We start from the raw sequence: 25,352 nt of genomic DNA on the forward strand, positions 1-25,352 counted from the left end.
CAAAGTGTGATTTAAAAATTTAGAACACATTTATGTACTCTCCTAAAAAGCACTAAGTAATATTACTATGTTTAAGGAAGTTTTTATGTTTTATCTTGAACCCTTTCATAATTAGTCATGAATACTGCTTTCACAGATATTCTTTAAGAGAAAAAAGAAAAAGAAATTCTTGCCTTAAAAAGACTCCTGCTTCAATGCTGATTCTAGATAACATTTAGCTCTCAAATTCTATTATTCTATAGCTTTAGATATTGAATTTTCCAGACTTACGCTTCATTACTAAAGGAGAGTTTAATATAAATGAGTCTCAGAAACACAGAGTGCTATAACTTTAAAACTTTTGTAGACAGAAATAATGCCAATCTCAGTATCAACCTAAAGATAAACTTATTTGGCAATGAAAAAAGATCTGTAGAATTATACATAGCTTAATTTGCAGGAAATATTATAAATGGCAAAGTGTAACACTATTTAATACTGTATACATATTCTTCTTACAGAATTAAATTGGTAACCCCATTTAGAGTGACAGCTTACTGAAGTAGAAAAACATGACATTCTTTTTCTGCCACTTACTAGAAATATGTCATTGGTAAGTAGCTTAAACTCTTGGAACCCTGCTTATTATATCTGAATAAAAAGATAACAATAGCTATTTGAGGCATTATTATGAAGATTAAAAAAGATAGCAATGGCACATCTGCTTTGGTGCTTGGTACAGAAGGGCACAGCCTCGTCTGTGATGTTTCTTTCCCCAAATGTAGCTCTCCTTTTCTTGTAATAGCTGGGAATAGTGTTATAATCTTAAGCACCCTGAAAGCACTGAAGTCTATCTTCAAATATGACCCGCTGTACTTGATTCAAAACAGAAAAAAGACTGCTCTGAGTGCAGTAACAGGAGTTTCAAAGATGAAAATAGGCTTGGCGTTTATTTTTGATGAAAACTGCAGAAGAAAAACAGGCAGATAACATGAGAAGTTACAATATGATGCTATAAATGATTGAATGAAAGTTGCTTTTCTTTCTGTTGTCTACACCAGTAGATGGCCCCTTGGCCTATTTGAATTCAGCTACAGGACTATTGGCCCAAGAGGGCTCATCAATGACTTCATTGAAAGAGCAGCAGCAACGGACCTTGAAGAGTGACCAGCACCTTGCAGGTCTCTGAAGAGTGCATGCTGTGAGAGACATCTGGAGAGGAGTGTGAATGGGAGGAGAGTATAAGCAGAAGAATCAGCATGTGCAAAAGTTAAGGTATGAAGAGCATGGCATAGAAAAAATGGAAAGATCGCCCTGCTAGCGGAGATCAACTAATAAGGAACGAAAGGAATGAGATTCAAGAGGTCCATTGTGACTGTATTATGACATGCAAGGGACACAGGACACAGATTTTGTTCTGCAGTTGATGGGGCAACCAACTCTGGCTTTGAATGGAAATTTGCCATGGTAATGAGATTACATGGTCTACTCTGTTAAGTACCTACCATGTATTAGGAGCGGTGTTTTGCTGTCTTCTGGATATTATTTCCTAATCCTTAAAACAATATAGATGTTTTTTAAGTAGGGAAAGTGAACACATTTTTTAATCATAAAAATGTTGCTTCTGTATTTTAAAATTAATTGGTGGTTATATTACCGTAAAGGCAAGAGAGCACTGTCATTAAGTGCTCAGGCTCTGAAGCTAGGCTGTCTGAATCTGAATGCTCACCCCCGACTCACCAAACCTTGTGCAGGTTATTTAGCTTCCAGTGCCTCCCCTTTAAAAGGGGACAACAATGCCTATGTCACAGGGTGTTTAAATGTGAAATGAAGCAATGTGTATACAGAACAATGTCTAGCATGAATAAAAACTCAGCAATAGCCAGTATTCCTTTGTGCCTTTGCCCTCATTTACTGCCAATCTAGAAAATATCAACAGTGTGCCAAGAACAGTGCTGGTTTCCAAGAATACAAAAATCCATATGAGATGATTGCTACCTTTACAAATGTGTGTTTTCCCCCACAGGACATACACTGTTGTTCAGCAATAGTGCTCCAGACTTCATGGTGATTAAAGCAATTCCCTTGAGCAGCAGTGATTTATAATCTCCCATCGCAATGTCCATTTCTGTAAGAACCAACACCTCTATTCTTCCTACTCTTCTTCCCCAATATGACATAAGATCTATTCAGCCCGAGTTATCTTTGGTGACAGGTGTTTCCCTTGACTCTGGGCAACAAAATGAAGTCAGGGAGCTTATGTCAGTGGACTCCTCCTACTTACATGCACCAAACTTTTCAAAGCTGAATGACTGCACCACTGCCTCAGGGTCTCTTGGATAATTCATTAAACTTACATGTTTCCTAGGATATGTTATTGATAGATGTAGTTTTCTTTCCCCAAAGTACTTTTTTAAAAAAATGTTATTTTATAAAGTCTAATTTCTATAAGCTGGAGAGAAATGTTAATGTTTAGAATCTTCGGTGCTGTACCCAATTTAGGGGAAGACTTGTTTGGGAACATCAGTTATTCACTGCCTTTTAAGCCACATAACACTGCTCACCCCTATGTCTCCTAGCTTCAGGATTATGAAAAAGTCCAAGTAATTCTGTTCCATTCATGATGGCTTCTGCACATTGTCTGAAAAGATTCTAAATTAGGCACTGCAGGCTTGACATTAACATTGGTTGAATAGATGAAAATTGTTGGTAGAAGGGACACCATGTCCTTTTGAGAATAACCACAGAACATTAAAATGGACAGATGAGCAGTTGTGATAACCTCTAAGCAAAAATTGAAAAGGAAAATGTCTACATAAATAAATGAGAAGGAAATGAAAATAGCAAAGCACTTACATTTAAAATAACTAAGTGAAGTACCAAAAAGATGATATGAAAAGCTACTTTAACACCAAGGAAGCCTTTTAGAGTGGAGGGGATTATTGACACAGGATGAATTGTTTACTTGCCAAGAAAGAGAGACATTGCCATTCTGTCCACTTTGCATATTGTCTGTATTTATTATAGGAAATGTGAAATGTTCAGATGATATGGTATCTGCATGTACTAAAAGCCATTACTAAAAGAGAAATCAGATCTCTCAACTGCAGATAGAAAGATCCATAGTAAAATAAATCAGAAGCTCTAGATTTAAATGTGAATGCCAGAAGGAGACTGGTGCCTCAAGAAGTTCTTATATTGTACATATTACAGCTTACGAAATGTAAGTATTAAAAAGTAAAAATTGTATTTGGGATATACTTAAGATTTAAAAAGTCTTCCTGTTGACATGCAGAATGGGATGGTTGACAATTATTTTGTCAATAACAATTAATTAATACTACAAAATTGTATAGCTTAGAATATGGTTTTAAATCAATTGTTAATTTTTTTTCAATGTACAATACCCCCAAGTTTCAAGAAAATGAAAAGATAAACCATAGAGTAGAGAAAATATTTGCAAAAGACTTAGCTGATAAAGCATTGTTATCTAAAATGTACAGAGCTCAAAAAATTAATAAACCAATTAAAAAGTGGAATGAACACCTCACCAAAGAAGACGGCAAGTAAGCATAGGAAAAGATGTTCAATATAATATGCCATTGGGAAGTAAAACAACAGCTGCATAAATCCAAAACACTGACAACATCAAATTTTAGTGAAGATTTCTAGCAACAGGATACTTATTCATTGTTGATTGAAATGCAAAACGGTACAACCACTTTGGAAGAGAGTTTCAACAGTTTCAAAGGTTTCTGACAGACTACATACACTCTTATTGTATGATCCAATGATTATGCTCTTTGGTAGTTACCCAAATAAATTAAAAAGCTATTATTCAAAAACACCTGCACACAGATGATTATAGCAGCTTTATTCATAATTAGCAAAACTTGGAAGCAAGTGAAATGTCCTTCAGTAGGTGAATAGTTAAATAAAATGTGGCACATCCAGGCAATGACATATTATTCAGCACTCAAAATGAAATGAGTTATCAAGCCATTAAAACACAGGGAAGAAACTTAAATGAATATTTCTAGGTGAAAGAAGTTAATCTGAAAAAAACAAAACAAAACAAAACTATCCACTGTGTGATTTCAACTACAGGATGTTTTGCAAAAGGCAAAAATCATGGAGACAGTAAGAAGTTTAGTGGCTGTCAGGGTTTAGTGGGGAGGGAGGATTTTTAGGGCAGTAAAATTACTGTGAATCGTATTTTAATGGTGAATACATGCCATTGTACATTATCGAAGTATGCAGAATGTACAAGATCAGGAGTGAACTTTAATGTAAGCTGTGGAGGTCAGGTGATAATGGCATGTCAGTGTGGGTTCACAGATTGCAGCGAATGCACCTGTTGGGGGGTGTTTCGAGTGGGGGAGGATGTGTATGTGTGGGTATAGGAAAAGTCTGCACCATTAGCTAAATATTGCTCGGAAGCACAAATCTTTCTAAAATGTAACATTTATTAATTTAAAAAAGAGGAATGATCCATTGCTGTAAGACATACTGTAATAAGCAAAACTAGTCAATAGTGATGTAACCAGGATACTGGTTTCTTTTGGAAAAATCAACTGGAAGGGGGCATTAGAAGGACTTCTGGGGATGCTGTGTAATGTTCTATGTCTTGATTTGATTGATAAACACTTTGTGAGGATACGTGGAAATATATGTTTTCTTGTCTCTCTCTCATATATATATATATATATAAATAATCAATATCATAATATAAAGCATTTTATATATACAAAAGAACCTACCCAACTTTACATGTAAATTTCAGTTATTTTCCTGGGGGAATGAGTAATCCTTGCTCACTTTTCTTTCAGTAATTTTGGAAGAAGTTAATGAAGCATTGATGGATTAATTAAGACCCAACTAAGACAAGAGAAAACACTCTAAGTATTTAGAATGGATGCAGTTTTATCCAGGGAAATAGTTAAACAGATGATGGGCAAACTGAGAAGTTCAACTGTGGAAAGTCAATCAACTTAAAGACTAAAAGCATCAGAAAGCCAAAGGCACCACTACCCACAATTCTCAAAGGACAAAGGGAAGAGATAGTGTTGCTGTAGTTCAGGGTTCAAGGTCACTTGGGGAAGCTGGTGGAAAGAGCTGGGGCTGGAAAAGTAGCCCCTAGGGATTAGTCTCCCTGGAACAAAGTCAGAAGGGCAGGGCAAAGCACAGATCATCTTATGGTAAAAACACACACAGAGGGGTACAGTTGGAAGATAAAGATCAGTGAATAAGTTTTCCAGTTTTATTTTCTCTTCCATAGTAACTGTTACATGAGGCAAACTGAGTTACTCATGTTTTTACAGTTCATTAAGTTTGGCTCCTGGGAATTGCATTTAACAAATGTCCTAAACATTACTGAAATCTCCATTTTAGTTTTATATCCAATCTCAATAAATCAAATTTGCACACCTATACAATTATGAAAGAATTACTCACTTTCATTTTGAAGTTAATCAAAAGTATTAAAGGAGACATGTTTGCTTTTCAGATTAGAATTAGACAGTGATCAGTGCTCTGTCAGTTGGATTGTTTTATTCTGAATTGAATGTAGGTACATTCTGATGTTCTGGGCATCACCATTCTTCAAGTAGATAATAAAGACATAGTTTGAGAATTGATCTAAAGGAGGAAGTGGAAAGCCACACAATTCCTTCAATATGATCACCACTCCATTTCTCTATTACTCTCTGTTGTACTGAAAAATGATAATAACATTTCAGATTACTATTAGAGCACTAGTTTTCAGACTGCTATCTGTCTTTTCTAGTATGGAAAGATTATCACATATGATGATGATGTAAAATATATTTACTGTAGTTATCCATTTTATAGCTAGGCAAAACAAAGCTTAGTGAGTGTGTATGTGTGTGCACACACATGCATGTGCCTAATTGTATGTAGCAGTTTAAAATTTAGTGCATCTGACCTTAACCGTGTCCTTATTTTAGTTTAGGCAATATAAAATCTCCTAATAGGCAGCTTTTGAAATGTTATCCTTATCTTACACATAGATGTGTTAATGATTAAACTATTACTAGCACTAAATTTCCTTCAGTTTATGCCATTAAAACATGATTTTATCTTAATCTGGTTTATTGCTTTGATAATAGATACATTTTCTATATTTAAAAAAATAAAGTGACCATTTGAATAGGACGAAATGTTAAATAGAACATTTCTATTGTCTAATAGAAACCTGAAAGAGATGTTAACGGTCATCTCTGTGTTAGACAACTCATAGTTCAGATGGTTTCTGATAACAATAAACAGACAAAAGCTAGAGAAATGAAGTCTTTCACTGTCTGGCACCTCACTAAAAGTAGAAAGCAGGAAGGCATTGATAATATTTAACCTTGTTATTTTCCATGCAAAGAAGAGAAATATTTCACAGGGAAACAGTTCAATTCCCATCTTAAATTCTTTGTCTTAATCACGCTTACCTAAAATTGAGTGAAGAAACAGCATGAACTTCCCAAAACCATCTATTTTCTTTTCTTTGAAATGGTAGTTGATTATGTCATTTAAAGACTTCCTAAGTACTTCATTCAGGGTCGGGTAAATCTTATATATCTGCAATGAGAAACAAACATTTATTTAGTTAACCAACTCACCTTGCTTGCTTATTACAGAGACAGGAAGCCAGGATTGACATATCTAGAACATATGGTATCTTACAACCTTTTCATACACTATTAATAACTTGGAATACTGAACTGGAAACCTTGGTTTTAATTTATTATAAGAAATGTTTAGAATATTAGGCCTTTACTCTAGAAGTCCTTCTACATTTGAGGATGGTCAGGCCCAGAGGGATGAAGTGATGGTCCATGATGAAAAAGCTAATTAGTAACAGAAAGTGGCCTGGAACCTTAGGTTTCTAACATAGTTCTTTGTTTTTAGTTGATTAAGAACCCAAAGATGGGAGAACATGGACTCTTCTATGTTTTCCAAGTAGGTAAATTTTTTTGGGGGGGGGGATAGGGGAAATATTGCTATTACCACCATTTCTGCTAAAACCAAGGAAACTATTTTTGAAGTCAAAATCCACAATACACTATAGTCTCTCATGCCTTGAGCCTGAGGAGTTGTACGTAGATATCACATAAAAATGACCATCGCAATGGCAACTTAACATTCTTTAATAATTCATAAGATTTAGTAAGTTGTATAATAACATAAATAGTAAACAGTTCACAAAATTGGTTCATGTTTCTTCAAGTTAAATTGTTTTACAAGCTTTTGCCTTGTGAGAAAATTTACAGATGAGAACTGAAAGAAGAGTTACATTGCTCTTCCCAGGGCTTAAGATTCCCTGACTCTGCCTGGAGGGACCCAGGTATTCTATCTATGCTCTTATCAGTATTCTCAACATTCTTCTCTTCCTCTCCTCTTTACCTCTCTGCTTCTCCCTCTCAATATATGGCCTAGATGTTACTATCTCAGTCGCCAGATGACTTGGAGTAGCAGAAATCTGAATCTCTGGAATTTACATGCTAAGGGGAAGGAAAAAAGTGAGGTGAAGGGAAACGGCAGAAAGCATCGGATCATAGTGGGGATGGAAAGGAAAGGGATAGAAAGAGCCTTGATGGATACCATTTGCACCCAGCCCAGTGCAAATCTTGTATTTTCCTTCCCAACTCTTTTTAAAATTCAGATTATTGCCAATGACCAAAATAATTATTTTAGCTTCCATGACTGACTTTAGGTATCCACTAATTATAGCTGCATCCAGAAAATTCGGTAACACTATCTCCCCCTTCCTCTAATGTAAGTTCTTAGTTATGCTCACTAGTACAGGATCATATTTATTCAACAGGAACTAAAGAAATTCTCGCTGCATATTTAATCCTTCTTCTGTCATGTTAGGACCCAACATTCTTTCCTTGTGATTACATTCTAAGTACATACATGGATTTGGCATTCTTTGAATTAAATTATTTTGATCACAGCAATACTTTCAGATTTTTTTGTTCTTTCCTTAAAGTATATGCTATTATTATTTTAATAAATTGAGCTAGGGGTAAATCAGACCTATGCATTTGGGAATAAATTATATATTAAAAATATTGCCCCCCAGTGAATGCAACTTTCCATCACATAATCAGGAAATAAAGGGAAACATACACATGTTCTTTTATGTAAGGATGAGCACAGAGATAAAGTTACATGTAGCTCTCTCTGGTAATGTATAATCACTAAAGAAATCCTTTAGTACTGGTCTGGTGACATTTAGAATCTTGTTGCTTGTTGTTGCTCCTCTACCTGTCAATCAATCTGGGGGTTGGTACTTTACACGTTTATTTTTGGCCTAGGTTTCTGAGTTACACCAGACTGCAGTGGTCTAGAAGGGAGATTAGGCAGTGACAAAAACACTGGACTGAACTCCCACATGGGTGGCTCAACTTGACTGGGATCTATGATTTTAGTAAAGCTGCACCTTACCCTGATTGTAGGCTGGCTTTGCTTTTACCATTACTCCTCTACCACAAAGTGGTCCCAGTTTCAGCCTGTATCTCACAGGCAGTGATCAAGAGCTGGTGACTAATCCACAGACAGATCCATCTCTACTACTCTTGTCTTCTATTCCCTGTAGCACCTTTAGAGTATGCGAACTGGATATAGATAATTCTTTCTACTCTTGAACCTGAGGGTGGCTGCCTCTCAAACTGCCAGTGAATTAAAGCCATCAATCTTTCTCTCTTTCTTGCTGCAACCTATTGGACATTTGCAAAGCAAAATTCTCCCTGGAACACTGGGTAAAGATAGGAAATGATACCTTTTGCTCTTTAAATTTCGGGTCTGGTAACTTAAATTCTAGGCTAACTAACCTAGAATTTCTAGTGTGACTAGAAGTTAAGATTTAATGTCTTGAGATGAAATAAAAACACTGCCTTCTTTTCCTAGATCCCTGAGAAATTTTCAGAAGGGTTCAGATTGGAATCAGTCTGTGGATATCTTACAACAGACTACCAGAAGGGAAAGAATTACTTTTTTTTGGGTGCCATAATTTAGTCATCTAGGCTAGGTTGAAGTTGTGGTATATAGATTTTTGCTTAATAATGAAACTCCCTCAAATTAGAGCACATACACATAGAATAGGCCACATAAAAAAGCTATGACAGGGCCAGGGATTTAGCTCAGCGGTTCCCTTACCTGCCTCGCAAGCGCAAGGACCTGAGTTCGATCCCTGTACCAAATAAATAAATAAATAAACACCAAAAAATATCAAAATTAAAAAAAAATAAATAAAAAAGCTATGACAATCTGAAAATGGACTCAATCTAGAGGCTTGGTAATTCCTTGTGATGTGGGATTTGATAAGGCACATTCTTCATTATATAAGGGTAGAATAAGTGGTCGCTTCTGGCTCTGGTTTCATAGGACCTACTCAAATATGAGAGTAAAGCAGAATTGATATTCATGTTGTTATTCATGTCTATGCCCTTAAAGATCTTCCTAACTAAAGTAGCACTAAGGCTTCACTCTCTATTTATCTTGAAATATTTTTCTGCACAGCACTTCCATTGTTTAATGCTTTATTTACTCATTGTCTCTTTGCACTAAATGATAAGCTTCACAAAGGCAAGATCTATGTTCACCACTGTACCCCTGATACTTAGAATAACGACTAGTGTGCTCGCTTCTGTAGCACATATACTAAAATTGGAACGATACAGAGAAGATTAGCATGGCCCCTGCGCAAGGATGAAACGCAAATTTGTGAAGTGTTCCTTATTTTTCTAAGATCGAAGTCGATTAATGATATAAATATTAAAACAGAAACACTAAGCTTGCTGGCAGATAAGTTAGGTAGAACTCTTGAAGACATTGCCATAGGAAAAGACTTTATGAACAAAACCTCAGCACGGGAACTAGCACAAAGAATCAACAACTGGGATCTCATCTTATTAAAAAGCTTCTGCACTGCAAGAGAAACTACCAACAGAGCTAAGAGACAACCTACAATGTGGGAAAAATTTTTTAGCAGCTGTACCTCAGACAAAAGACTACTATCTAGAATATATAAAGAACTGAAAATAATCAGATCCGCAAAATTAAAAAACCCAATTCAAAAATGGGCATCTGAAAGGAACAGACATTTCTCAAACAAAGAAGTAAAAGCAGCAAATAAATATATGAAAAAATGTTCAACATCACTGGTCATTTGAGAGATGCAGATGAAAACAGCACTGAGATTCCACCTCACCCCAGTAAGAATAGCTGCTATCAAGAAATCAACCAATAACAAATGCTGGTGGGGGTGTGGAGAGAAAGGAACCCTTCTCCATTGTTGGTGGGAGTGTAGACTGGTGCAACCACTGTGAAAATCAGTATGGAGATACCTCAAAGAACGAGGACTAGAGGTCCCATTTGACCCAGCTATTCCCCTGCTGGGTATCTTCTCAAAAGAATTAAAAGAATCATACCACAGCAATATACATGCACCCATGTTTATAGTGGCACAATTTGTGATAGCTAAAGCTTGGAAACAGCCCAAGTGCCCATCAACTGGAGACTGGATAAAGAAGATGTGTTTTTTCTTTCTTTCTTTTTTTTTTTTTTAAATAAAATGGAGTAGTACTCAGCCATAAAGAACGAGAAACTAGAGACATTTATAGCTAAATGGATGCATATTGAGGACATACTCTTAAATGAAATAAATAGGATACACATATGTAAATACCAAATAGTTTCTCTATTGTGAGAAACTGAAAGTGTAAATAAGGATTAAAATGATTAAAACAAATAAATGATAATTTGAAATAGGAAGAAAAGGTCCAAAGGGGTAGGGGAAGTGGGAGGGGAAGTGGAAACGAAAGAAGGGGAAGGAAAAATTATGAGAAAAGGAAAAATTGGAAACAAAGTCTTTGTAAATAGGGAAGGGTGGAGGGGGTGAAGGGAGAACAGGGAATGGGGAAAAAATAAGAACCAAGATACATCATGTACAGGTACAAGCACCCAATGATAAATGTAAACATACTGTATACCTAAAATGTACCAATAAAAGAATTTAAGCAAAAAAAAAAATGATGGCTAGCACGTAGAAGTTCTGTAGTAATATTTATGGCATGAACAAACCAGTGAATGGATGTAGTATTTTGGGTTGTCAGTAAATCTGAGGAGAAATTAAGATGTTTTTAATCACAAAGATATGCTGGTCAGATTAAGGCTAATAAATGATAATTTTATTTATATATTCTCTAGAACAAAAGAAATGATAAAGTATGAAATTAAATAACATGAATGTAGTAAGGAAGAAACCCTATTATATTGTTTATCTCATGTTAAATGTTGCCCTCTTTTCTTATAAATCTTTGGTTCAGTATCTTTTTCTTATTCTTATTAGCTGTCCTGACACTGAAAATAATTTCATTACAATTTGCAGAATTCACAGGCCTCTATTTACAATGCTAGAAAAGGAACCCAAGCAGGGATTTTTTTTTCTTCTTTCATTATTATTTAGGAACTGGTAGCCTAAATAAATAGGAGGAATGAAATAGTTGGTCTCCAGGATTTACCCTGCAGGCTTTCCTTTTCTGTTAGTCATGTTGGGCAACTGGAATGTTAAGAGTACAGATTTCAGAGGTGAGGATGGGCAGCAATTTCAGATCCTTGAGTTAGTGATGATAGTCACCATAGATGTGCAAAAGGATGCCTCCCACGAATGCAGAGCTGGAGAGCTATGCTGTATTCATAAACATGTGAAGCTTGGTAATTTCTGATATTTGACATTGTTTGTAGGTGTAAGTTGTAGCAGCTATTAAGTGAGTTTGGCTAAGAATGATTATAGTCACTGCAGAAGCGATAATTACATGTCTAAATAATTTCCAAGAGATTTAAATAGTTTTTTTTTTTTTGAGTGGCTATATGCTGCCATATTCACAAATTGCATTCACCCCAGTGCTAAAGCTGAGATCAGGATTCTTATCAAGCCTCTTGTGCAAACACAATAACAGAAAAATTCTGTACAACAATGAGGAGGCTGGAACAGAAGGAAGAACAGGTTGAAGCCCCCTCTGGTGAAGTCCCTTCTGGTGTTATGGAAAAGAGAATGAACTTGGATAAGTTGATTACATTTCATTCCTGTCTTTACCTCTGACTAGCTGGACAAGTCATTTACTCTTAAAATTGTGTTTTAAACTGGAGGCAATTTTGCTCTCACCCCTATGGACATTTGTCAGTATCTAGTGGCAACTGTGTTTGTGGGGTAGGTTAGGTACAACTGGCATCACACTGAGTGGGTAGGGGCCAGGGTGCTGCTGAACAACTACAACACACAGCCAGAACAGCCCAGTCCAAATAATCCAGTCCAAACGACATCAGAAACTAGTCCAGATGGCTAGTGTTAGTGGTAATCCTATTTCTGTAATTTCATCACAGGTCTATCCAGACATCTGAGTTGCTCAACGTAAGCCTAAGTTCCCTTTTGAAGTTTCCTCAAATTCTGTATATCATCCTGAGCTCCTTCCTTTACCTCCTAGTTCTCTTATACCTCTTCCACACCCCGTTCCTTGGTGTTGCTACACCACCTGTTGAGTTCCTCCATTACAGTACCTGTTACCATGGAAAATGATCATAAAATTTTCTTACCTCTCTATAAGAATATGTACACTTTGAGGGCAGGAACTATCTGGTTTATTTCTTTGTCGTCTCTAGTATGTCATCTTTAATGATGAATAATTACTCTCAGTAAATGTTTTAGTAAATGATAGATCGATGGACAATTAGCAAACACAAAACTCATAGTTTTCTCACTTGGTTCTTGCACAGAATTATGGTATAAATTTATGCAGATAATTTCACCAGAGTATTACTTATTGACCTAAGAATATCAAAATGGCTTAGCAAGGTGAAGTAAAATTCATGGCCCTTGGGTTAAAATCAGGATCACCCCAGACACAGGATATTACAGCAGAATCAGGAAGAAGACTGCTGGCAACTGGGCCTTGGAGGACATTTAAAAATTAGAGATAAAATTAGTGCCTAAGGACATTTGGCATACTGTCTGTTTCAAGGACTTGTTCTTGTTGACACAAAACTCAGCCTGAAAACCAAGAATGTCTTACATATCTAAACATAATTCCCATTATGCACAAAGATTGTTACTTGAGGTTCCTAGGAGAAAGAGGCTTCAGCTGTGATGGTCTAGTTCCGACTGTGAGGCTCTTGTGAACAGGATGATCACAAGGCAGGCAGACCTTTCCTTCTACCACCAGAAGGACAATCGAGACTGGTTACATTTGTTCCTATGCAGTGTGGCCACCTCATTTCTGGGATGTTTTTAAGCCTTTGGCCAAATAACCAGGGATATTAATCGAATCTCGGGGGGGTGTATATCTCTAATGTCTCTGCATCAGATCACAGCCCTGTGGTTGCACAACATGAGTATATTCTACCATTCTAGGAATCTAGATGTTCACACAAGTAAAGCATAGCCAATGCCATGCTTCATGTTTTCAGTTGCCTACTCTAATACTTGCTATCTGTGACATACAGGAGAGCAAGACGATATCTGAGCAGGTAGAAGGTGGTAAGCAGAGAATTCTGTTTTATGCTTGATATCTTATCAACAGGGTTAAAGAAGTCATACTTCATCACTTACGTTAAGGTAAAACAGGGAGAACATTTGGACAAAATAGCTGTCAAAAGGAATGGACACATACATTCGAAATTTTTGCACCATAAAGCCAGAGGCCTGCTGTCATTCAGGAATTCTTTAAAAATATGATGACTTGCCTGTCAACATAAGTGCAGTTGGCTATTCTGTTAACTCCTTTAATGGTGCTGAGAAGGAAGAAGGTGATTTAAAAAGGATTTCTCATTCTATTTCTTGCACAGCATTTTTTTCCCCAAGGGACTGCCTTGTCGTTACTTTCCTTGCACCTAAGTAAAAGGTTAAGCCAATGGCTAACCCAGGTGATATTTGAATCTTAAATGGTCATTTTCCTAATGGGACATGTTCAATTACTTACACTGTAACTGGGAAACCTCAGCAGAGGAAATCAATTGCTAAGGACTTGTGTGATCATGCACAATTTTTCTTTTTTAAAAATGAGAATTATAAAAATAATTCACTTCTATGGTAGTATTTATGAGGAAGGCAAGTTCAGTTTAAAATAGACCAAAGATGGCAGGAAACTTATTAAGTATTTTTTAAAGTCAATGACTTTCTTTATAGGAAAGGAAGAAAACAACGATAAATTATGAAGACAATATTAGAATCCATATAACACTACAGAGGAAATCTCTATGAAGATTTTACATATTTAACACACACATATGACTATGAATATATTTATGAGTGGTTACATGTATTTAAGTAAGTACACACGCATATATAATATACATATAGATACACGACAAATAATTGTTAATGAGCTGAGGGATTATAATGTATATATACTTTTTATTTCAAGTATTTTAAAAACTTTTTGTATTCTCCTATTATAGTGATCCATACAAATTCTGCATGAATACTTTCTCTTTTTGCAGTTATAAGATTTTTTTATTCATTTGCTAATTAAAGGATATGACACATAAGATATAGGACGTCAGCACTCATTGAATGCTTCTTTATTGCATTCATATACTCATATTCATTCATATATTCATATTCAAACATTCAGATTTATACAGAATGCATTTCTGTTACATTGTAGGGTAAGGTAGTAGGTCATCATTTTACTTTTACAAGAAAGACATCTGTGTAAAACCTAAGTATCTCCAAATATCAGAACAATAGAAGTCATTTTTTCAGGAAACATTTTAAAGAGAGTGATTGTCTCATTTTGTATTTTTTTAAGAACATACAAGTACAAAACTAATGAGAATTTCATTTACTTACATAATCACTAAACTTAAGTATCTTAAGTTTTTCTCTATTAAAATCTCCTCGTTAGGGGCCGGGGATTTAGCTCAGTGGTTTCACTGCCTGCTGAGCAAAAGCAAGGACCTGAGTTTGATACCCAGCACCCCCCACCAAAAAAAATCTCCTAGTATGATTATAACTAGGATAACATACAAATAAAATCAAGTACAAGCAAATGCCCCCCACAGTGATGAACTCATTAAACCTTTAACTTTCCACGTTGAAATAAGGTGAAAATAATAATAACATTTTTGCTGACAAGGAAAATAATGCTTACCTAACCTTTACCTTTTGTTTCTTGCATATCAGTTCTGTGGTCAAACAGATCAAAAAGAGAATTAAATTGAATTTTTGAGGGTAAGTAAAAATGGGTCAAAGATTAATCCAATTATTATTATTATTATTTTTTGGTACTGGGGATCGAACCCGGGACATTGTGCTTGAGAGGCAGGCAGCAGAACCACTGAGCTAAATCCCCAGCCCCCAATCCCATTAATTTTTAAAAGACAAATTTTTAATTCTTCACATGCAGGTCTATCACAGATTCTATTGAAATTTCTCTGCTAAAGTATGATCTTCAATATCTTGGTCATAGTTTATGTTCACTCATTTGATTGAAAAGTTCAGGATGTAGTTCTAAGAGATTAATGATACAATATGATCCAGAATAACAGTGTTTGATTTTATCATGATTTAAAACTTAAAAAATTGAAAAGAATAGAAGAAAGCTAAAGGAAAGTCATGAAGCTGGTTATAGGAAAAATAAAATTTTAAAAAGAAAGTAAAAGAGATTTCATAGGAACTTTTGTCAGTTACATTAGTAACAAAAAAAGAAGATGAAAAAGAGGAAAGTAAATGTTTACATGCAAAGTATCGTACTCCCACAAGTATATGGAATTAAACTTGTACTAAGCACATGGAATTCCACATTGTTTTAAAAATCACCCTTCTCTGCAATGCACAAAAATCCAACTATAAGGCTTGTTCTGATAAAATAACATATATGCAAGGATATCAGTTATTTGGATGCAATTCAGTGACAAACTCTTTGGCATGAAAACCAGATTTGTAGTTTTTCTGTTGTGCTTGTTGCTTCTCGCAATGTATACATATCTTGCTTTCCCAGAAAAGATATTTATGTGCAAATCATGAGTGGATATTTTCTTAGACAAAGATATAATTTTTTTTGGAAGTCACAGAGAGACAGAAACATCTAATTCTGGGATTCTGCTCAGGCCTCGCCCTCCAATCGGGGCATTTCTACTTTGCCTGTTGGCCTTACATATGCCATGTGTCTGAGGAGCCATCTGAGGATTGGTGTGGGGTTTATCTACCATCTCATCTGTGTCAGAGAGGATAAATGCCTTTAAAAATGAAGATAAAAGTTTTATCATTTAATTTAATATCTGTAAATTGTTATTCTACTCTGAGATTAAAAAAAGTAACACTATACCATCATATATTTGAGGTTCTCAAACTATTTGTTTTGAAGGCCCCTGAAGAGCTTCCTTAATGTTTTTAATCCATCTATATTTACCTTATTAGAGTTAAAATTTAATTTTTCTTAATTTTGGAGATTGAATCAAGGACCTTGATGTTTGTTAGGCAAGCACTCTACCACTGAACTACATCCCCCGCCCTCAGTTTTTAAAAATTTATTTTGAGACAGGGTCTGGCTCATAAGTTGTCCAGGCTGGCTTTGAACTTGTGATCCTTTTGCCTTGGCATTCTGAGTAGCTGGGTAAAACTCAGAAATGTTAAAAATGTTTATTTTATAAAGTAATTTACATAACAATGCTAAACACATTACATATTACATATAAGATAAATAATAAAATAGCAATATTCTCCAAAACAAAATTTTGCTGAGAAAATGGCATGATTTTATATATTTGTAAACTTAGTGTCTTGGTAAATAGAAGACAGCTGGGTTTTCGTATAGGCTTCTATATTTAATCTATTGCAATATCTTGTTTGAGTTGAAGAATACAAAGAAGCTTGAAGCTCACATAGACATGCAGTTTGAAGTGGCTATGTATTGTCATAGTCTTTCAGATTAATGTGAACATTTGTCTTTGATACAACACTGACACTCAATAATGATTGTTCCTGTAAAGTGAATTGCAGTGCGCAATCTGAAATCAACCAAAGAACTTTGAGTAATTCATTATGATAAAATTCATTACTATCCTTACATTATTGTTTTGACATTATTGTTCTTACATTTTGTATAGGTTTTAAAATTCTATAACATCATGTATTTGTTAAGGCCACCAGTCAAGGTGAAAAATATTGTTTCACTGGGAATATTGGTACTGTGAATATTCCAAATGTCAACATATTTCATTTGCAACAACAAAAATCATTTTTGTTAATATCAGTCTCATCAGAAAAATATTTTTGGGTGTTGGGAAGCTGTCAAGCTCATAGTGGTGGAGGCAAGCTTTCTCAAATTCTAATTTCTACTGGAAAGTTTGGATTTTTATCATCCTCAGAAATTTGTTTGTTGTTTTTTTTTCTGAAGTATCAAGGTCACTTCATTCATTTCCAAGAAAATATTTTTCAAATTCCCATGTCTGGATACTCATAGTATGTCTGCCATTTTTCTTCCAGGTAAACCTGTTGTCCTGTGAAAGAAATGGCTGGCCCAGCTTGTACCCTAAACATTCATAGTTGGAGACAATTATTGTACTTCAGTATATTTTAGAATTACATTATCAAGACTTTTCATTTCTAAGCATCAGCTCTCAAAAAGATATGCATTAAAGGTTTCAGGATTTAACAGAATGTTTTTTGTTGTTGCTGTTTCTTGCTTTGTTTTTTACTGTACAGTTTGGGTTAAAGAACATGACTCCCGGAGGAGTGTGGTGCACTGGTCTGTAATAAGGTTTCAGTAGTTTAATACTCCATTGCTTTTATGCCATCAGTGCAGATGTCCACATAGTGAAAATGGTAAAAACTATGTTAGATTATTATTAAAATAATATTGACATAAATGAACCATTTCTTGAGAAAGAAGGAGCTATATTAAAGTAGTTTAGTAGAAGCTCTTAGGTCAGACAAAGCCACAGGCAACTATTTTCTTATTACTGATTTAATTTGTATGTGATATTGAGTAACTTGCTTATCTACTCCCAAGACTCATTTTCATATTTTTACACTTCTAAAATGGGAAAAATACCAGGCTTTACCTCACTGAGTTGTTCCTGAGGATTAAAGGAGATCATTTAGCACAAGCCTGACACACAGTAAACCTGACAGATGTTAACTGTGATTACAAATATTTAAATTATCCCTTGTTTTGAGATCAAGAAGAAATGATGTGAGTAAATCATAGTAACAGCTGTTGGAATTTGTTTATCCTACCCAAATCCAAAGTTAAGTTCAACATTTCCTCTGTAAGTACAAGCTACTTGCAGTATATTATTTTCCCACTGTGTTGTGTCCAAAGATACTTTACCCCTTGTATGTTGAGTTTGCACATCTTTGAGCAGTCAATCATGAGAGATGTTTCTTGGTAGTTAACGCTAGAAGTGATAAATGAGAGATGGTATTTTATCCGGGTTCCCAAATCTCCCAACCTCTAATCTGTTGCCTGACCCACCACATTTGGGAAGTTGACATTACTACAGGGTCACCCTATAGCCAAACAGCCACTGGGACTCCTTTACCTAAGGCCTACACCAAACACTTTGAGAAATGTCTTTCCTTGGAATTTGGGCCATTTTCAATTTCTGTCCTCCAGATTTTATCACTTTGTGGAGAAAATTGAATTCAAAGAAATGAACTGTAAGGGGAACAAGGGGGAAGTGGGTGTTTGCCTTAGTGAAGAGTGAGGTATGTGTGTGTGTGTGTGTATGTGTGTCTACACGTGCAAGCATGTTTATGCGTGCATGTGCATACATGTATATTTTGTACTTTTACAAGCAGGGACTTTGTGGTGGTGACTGAATGAGTGGTAGGAAACTCAGGACGTCCAGCTGACCTTTTAGGGGAAAGTTGGTTAAATGAAAGTCAGGGAGACCCAGGTGTACTGTGCTTGGCTGTTGTGTGTGCATATATATACATATATGGTATATATTAATATATATATATTTTACTGCCACAAAGTAATGTACTTTCTCTTAATTTCTCTGACATTATAAGGGGGTTACTTGGTCTGTTCTTCCTGTTGCCGCCTTTGAAATATATGAGGTATGACAGAAAAATATGCTGTATCTAAATAAAAAAATTATTACAGTAAAAGACAAATTGGCATTAACCCTCCTCAAAAATACTACTCCTTGCTGCAAACACACTCACCCCATTGTTCTTGCCACTTTCTGAAGCAGTTCTGGAGAGTGCCCCTTTATGAATGTCTTTAGTTGTGTTCGCATGGCTTCCTTGATGTCCTGAATTGATTCAAAATGTTTACTTTTCATGGTCATTTTGACCTTGGGGAAAATCCAGAAGTCAAATGGATGCCAAATCTGGTAAATAAGGTGGATAAGGACACATTGTAATGTTTTCATTTGTCCGTCTTTCATTGGATGACACTTGACAGCAGCATTCACTGTATTTTTGATCACATCTCATAAACACACTTATAGATAGGACTTCCAGAACTGCTTCAGTAACTGGCAAGAAAGATGGGATAAGTGTGTTTAAAGTGAGGGGGAAATTCTGAAAGGAATCAATGGTAATGTGTCTTTTTAATGTAATAATTTAAAAAATTTTATCAATTTTTGGTCACCTTTTGTTTTTGTTTTGCTTTTTGGTACTGGGGACCAAACTCGGGTCCTTGTGCTTTTGAGGCAGGCGGCAGAACCACTGAGCTAAATCCCCAGCCCTCGGTCACCTTTTGTATCTAAGTGCACAAAAAATCCTGATTTTAACGATAAATAAACAACAACACAAATTTGATGATAAATGGCTCATGATATTAGGTCTCAGTGTTAGAGAAACAATAGAGTAGAAGTGATAAAGTTGAAAGGAGAAGTGCGTGTGTCATTTAAAGGCAGATGCTCTCTCTGTGCCAGGTAGTCATATGTCCATTATGGCCATATTTCCCATTATTCAACTTCAACGTGGAGATCCAGATTCTAACAAGAGATCTTCCAATTTGTAAACTTTCAATTTGTTGCTGCAAATTGGTTAGGCTAAATACAACATGTTGATAAGCATTTCAGGTTCCTGTATTTTATTTTATTTTTCCAAAAAATATAATTTCTTTCACCTTCTGATTTCATGAATCCTTCAAGGCTGCATTTGACTCTTCTCTACCACCACTCTTCCCTTGGGGCAAAAAAGGTGGGTACTAGAGAGAGTCCTCCAGTGCTCTCTGGTGATGACAATCAAAACATCAGCTTGATGCTCACTCTACTCACTTGTCTGGTTACTGAAAACTTTCATCTATGTGAAACTCGCCATTCATCACTGAAGCCAGTGAAACATTTTCTGGTGATTTTGTGAGATATTTACCCCAAGGTCATTTTACTGTCAGTGCAGTTTGGGCTCCAGGGTAAAATGTAACAGAAAGAGTATGTCTGGAAATTAGGTCAGGCACAGACTTTAAAAGCACAAGAGTTCTAGATCTTGACTCCAGTGAAAATGAAGCATCTAAAAACTTGTACTCCAACTGAAGGCAAGGCCAGCAGTACATGCTATTGACTAGAAGAAAGATATTGAATTTTATGTGGGTAGATAAGCGTGGTGTCAGTGATCAAATTATCCACTAACAAGAGCAATATCTAGCCAGTACTGCTAATTTGATCCCTGTTTTAAGTATTTAATAGTATCTTAGCACTTATTAATTAATGGAGAGCATCTTATATCCTTTGTTTAGAAGTTTTGCTTGAGAGATGTACTTTTAGGGTAGAGAATGGGATAAATTTCACAATTTTGAGAATGCAAATTGAATTTCAAATAGTTCAGTCATACAGAACCAATAAAGGATCCTGAGAAAGTTAGCAAATAGCTCTCATGACAGGTCTATTTCATTTGGATGCCCATGTTGTCTTAGATTACTGTCCCCAAGTATGATACGCCTGTAGTCCAAGTGCCAGCTTTCAAGGATGCTTCCTTGTGTACATTCATTTCTTTGCTGTTTTGCCCTCCTTGACATGCTCAGATAATTTAGTGACCTAAAATACAACTGCTTCTAGAAGCTCAATACTTTGTTATACCTTTGTTTTGAAAACAGTTTTTGAGTATGTCAGCAAAAACAACCCCCAAAATGTGGATATTGTTACAAGGTCAGCTTTTCAGAGGTTACAGGCAGCCATTATTGGCTCTCTGTCAGACAGTTACCATGGGCATCAGGGCCATTCACAGGCCATGAGTCAGCAGCTCTGACAACACTAAATATGGTAACTACTTAATGCCAGCATGGAACTCATGGGCTTTCAGAAAGCATGGGAGGGAGAAAGTGTTTTATTTCTCAGGTTTATATAGGAGGGTATATGGACAGGTCATTAATGCCCAGATGTTAATTTGTGCAAGTATATGAACATGTGTTCGAACCTAGATTAAAATATTTATGGATTTCTTTTCACATAACTTCTTCTGTAAAGTGAACCACATTCAGGGTAACAGCTGGAATATCAGAAGCCAGCAATTTCAAATGGGATTTTGTTATGCCAAGAAGGAGATATGTGCTGATGTAGGCTGACCATCCAGTGCTCACTGGACACAAGTGGCCACTGAGCCACTGAAATGCGGCCAGTCCAAACTGAGATGTGCTGTAAATGTAAAATACGCACCCACATTCAAAGATACAGTACTGACAAAGAATGACATCTCAGTGACTTTTTACCTTAAGTACATGTTGAAATGATAATATTTTATATACTTGACTAAGTAAAATGTATAATTTAAAATAGTCTCACCTGTTTTTATTTATTTTTAAAAATATGGCTTCTTGAAAATTTAGAATGATATATGTAGTTCACATCCTATCTCTTTTGGACAGTGATACTTTAAGATACTAGATAACATCTGTTTCCAGTATAACACACCACACACACACACACACACACACACACACACACACCCCACACTCTCACACATGTAGTAAAAGGATAGGAAGGGGGGCATGGCAGGGGACATTAAAATAATACAGACTTTAAGATTCCCTATAAGGTGCTGCTTCAGAAGTCCCAATTCTCTAAGCCAAAGAATGATACAGCATCAGCCACAGAAATGAGACAGCCCACCCTGAGTTGCCAATAGGCCTCAGCTCTAGGTCCAAGAGTGAAAGGGCCCTTGTCATAGTCCATTTAATTATGACTACTTCCCTAAGAATGAAAGACACTGTAGAAATAAACTGGTGAAACTCCCTGAACTTCTCATTTTTATTTTAGTTTTTCTGAGCAATTAAAAAAAGTCACCATATTTGGAAGATATACAAAAGCAAGAAAAGTTTCAAGCAAGCTAAGACAAGCTTACAATGTTTTCAGAATAACAACTTTGTATTATCTGATTCCAATAATAGGGGTTAATATACTGTTGAATAAGACTACATACATATGTAAAGATTATGTATAATACATCATTGATTTCATTTCAGCATGTTTTTAGTAAATGCATCATAGTAATTTTAAAAAAATAGTTTCAATATCGAGCAGTTAGAACTGTCTCTTCTCTTTATTCTAGATTTTACAACCATGAAATGTAATAAAAATAGAGAATCCTGCATATTCTAAGATTTTATGGGTTGTTAATGAAACTCTTTCAGAAAAATCAGACAAATAAAAACCATACACTGAAGCCAGTGAGATCTGCAAGACGTGGTTTGGGAAACCTGACAGGGCTTAGAAGATGTCAGTGAGAGAGGGAAAAGCAATTTCGACTGTTCTCTAACCTGTAAGTTCATGAAGAAAGGGGTTGATGGTGATTGGCAGCACATCTCAAGGTCTTAAAAGAGGAATAAATATGATACAATGTTCAGGGATTTAAGGTAAAAAGAGACCTTCTTTTCTTGCAGTGTGGTTTCAGGCATGTCAATGTGCAGAAGACAAAATCCAAACTAGCCTTCACTGACTGCACCAAGATGAATCACTTAAATGAGTGGCTCACTTCATCCCTTCCAGAACTGACAGTCTGTACTTAGTGTTTTAGTGCAGTAACACTACAAGTGAGAATAAAATGACCACTGAACTATAAAGAAGGACAGACTTGAGCCATTTGTAGGAAAATGGATGCACCTTGAGACCATACTGTTAAGTGAAATAAATAAGAGACATAAGCTTAACTATCTCATGATTTCTCTTATCTGAGAAGCCCATAATATAAAGAAAGAGCAAAATAAAACATGGATAATAGGAAATAGGGAGATAGATCTTTTGCAAATGGGAAGGTGACTAAGGGATGGAGAGAAGTGGTGAGGAAGAGGAGGGGAAGGGCATAAAAACAGTTTTAAAAAGAGAATTAAGATGTGTGATCTACATGTACCAATTCTTAAGGTATAAAAACATTATGTACTACAAACATGTACTAATAAAATTTTTAAAAAAGAATTGAGATGTGTTATGTACATGTACCAATTCCCCACAAAGGTCATTATGTATTGCAAACATGTAAAAATAAAAAATAAAAATTGAAAAATAAATAAAAAAGAAACTTACAGCTATATAAAAGAAACTTAAAAATCTATGCTAAAATTTTATGATGATCTATGTTACCTGTAATGGGTTTCCTTAAACCACAGAATCACTTCCAAGAATATTGAAGACCATTCATGTCTTTGATTCTTTTCTTTTGGGAATTGTCAGGGCTTTCAAAGAGGGTGTCATTTAAACTAATTGTTATAAGGGCTGGGGATGTAGCTCTGTGGCACTGTGCCTGCCTTTCAAGTGGAGGTCCCAGGTTTGATCCCTGGTACCGAAAAAAAGAGAAAAGCTAGTTGTTGTAGTTTATATCTAGATGTCCTCCCTTCATGCGCTTATCTTAAAAGCTGAATTATGAGTGCTGACTGTTTTAGCTCACTTGCTGTTAGGCTGGATGGAAATCTGGACCCCTGAGGGAAGGACCAGAAAGGGTGCATTTCCTTCCTGGCTGCTTCTTTCTCTCTCTGCTTCCTTTTCACCCTGAGATAAGCAGCTTTCCTCTGCCCAGGCCCTTCCACCATGCCGAAAACCGTACAAGGACAGACACTTCTCAAAGGTGAGTCAAAATAAACCTGTCCTTTAAGCTGTGGGTGTTGGGCATTTCATCTCAGTTACTAGGAAAGTGGCTAAGACACTAGTACTGGAAAAGTAGTATCTATATCTGATAACATAATAAACTTCTGTGGAATGAGTGAATGAAAGAGGTTGGAGAAATGCTATCTCACAACGCCTGATATAAACCAGTCACTCAGAAATTGCATCCTGAATTAAATTGTAGAATTTGAGGAAGGACATATCACCAAGGAAATGAGGAAAGTATTGACATGTAGGAACAGTGGCAGGGTTATGTGAAGAAATTATACAAAAAGGAGATAGGGCTAAACTATATAGAATCCAACTAAGAAGACTGAATGGTACTGGCTAGATAAAGAGAAGCTATCAATTATTTCGGAGCAGAGTAGATGACAAAGTCCAGTCTCCTTAATGTGAATCCCAAGGCATCCTGAGGTCTGGTACCAGCCCACTCCTCTGGCCTTCTCTGGCTGTTATTCCCCTCTCCAATTGGGCTGAACTCCCACAATAAGCACAATTTTCTATTATCTCCAAGTGGTATCCACATTAGTCTTTCTGGCAATCTCTCTTCTTTTATCTTCCTTCCTGCTCCTCTGTTAGGCTAATTCTATTCACCTTCAGGTCTCTGTTAATGTCACTTCTTCTAGAAAACCTACCTGGACCTCTGTACTAGGCTATCTCTCCCTTCTATGTTGTCCTATTGATCTTGCTCTTCTCATTACACCACATAATAGGTAATCAACTATCTATTATTAGTCTTCCTTGTTTGTGGTAGATCTCTTGAAGGTAGCTATCTGCAGCTGTATCTCCAGTACCTTACACAATGCCTGTAGTATCCATGGAGGGAATTTGTTTAATTAATAAAAGAGAGTAGATCAGAGATGAGTATTATGAACGTTGATCTGATTAAGGCATTTCACATTCCTCAGTGAGGAAAGCCTTAGATTTAAAAATTAAATTTGGCTGGCACATGGTATATAGTCATTAAGATATTACAAAATTAAACTACATAGTAATGATTATTAACATTTGTTGAGTGCTTATCATGACAAGCACCGTACTAATTACTTCCTAAGCATTATTCATTTAGTACATATAGTGATCTTATTAAGAAAGGTGTTGCCAACAAGTAAAAGAAATCATAAATGCAATTATATGTAAATAAAATCTGAGAATTTTACACAAACATTGTGTATGTGTCATAAGCTTGCAGTTCTGGTTGCCACAGCTCACAAGATATTTATGAAACATCTAAGAAGAATAGAGAAGTAGCTATATAAAGACAGATTGAAAGAAATAAAAAGCACTGTGAGAAAAATGAAGATGTG

General features: G+C 35.8%; 1 protein-coding gene and 1 non-coding gene across 29 annotated transcripts in view; one reads left to right on the forward strand and one right to left on the reverse strand.

Annotated features, from left to right (window-relative positions):
• Dtna (dystrobrevin alpha) overlaps positions 1 to 25,352 on the reverse strand; it is a 374,420-nt gene that overhangs the window by 202,290 nt on the left and 146,778 nt on the right. For 27 of the 28 annotated variants that reach the window (XM_087193512.1, XM_087193429.1, XM_087193447.1 and 24 more), the window contains exon 2: positions 6,438 to 6,567. The gene's annotated coding sequence lies outside the window, so the exon portion shown is untranslated. Of the gene's footprint in view, positions 1 to 6,437; positions 6,568 to 18,326; positions 18,348 to 25,352 lie in introns of those variants that run through there. The other variant, XM_087193434.1, reaches the window with a different exon arrangement.
• Positions 9,631 to 9,737, forward strand: LOC147830126 (U6 spliceosomal RNA). Its single transcript, XR_015445091.1, has one exon. It is a non-coding gene; the product is annotated as a U6 spliceosomal RNA (small nuclear RNA).

This window comes from Heterocephalus glaber, unplaced genomic scaffold (genome assembly GCF_053883595.1).
Source record: "Heterocephalus glaber isolate CG9 unplaced genomic scaffold, H.glaber_assembly_v1.0 deba00000331, whole genome shotgun sequence".
NCBI lineage: Eukaryota > Metazoa > Chordata > Mammalia > Rodentia > Bathyergidae > Heterocephalus > Heterocephalus glaber.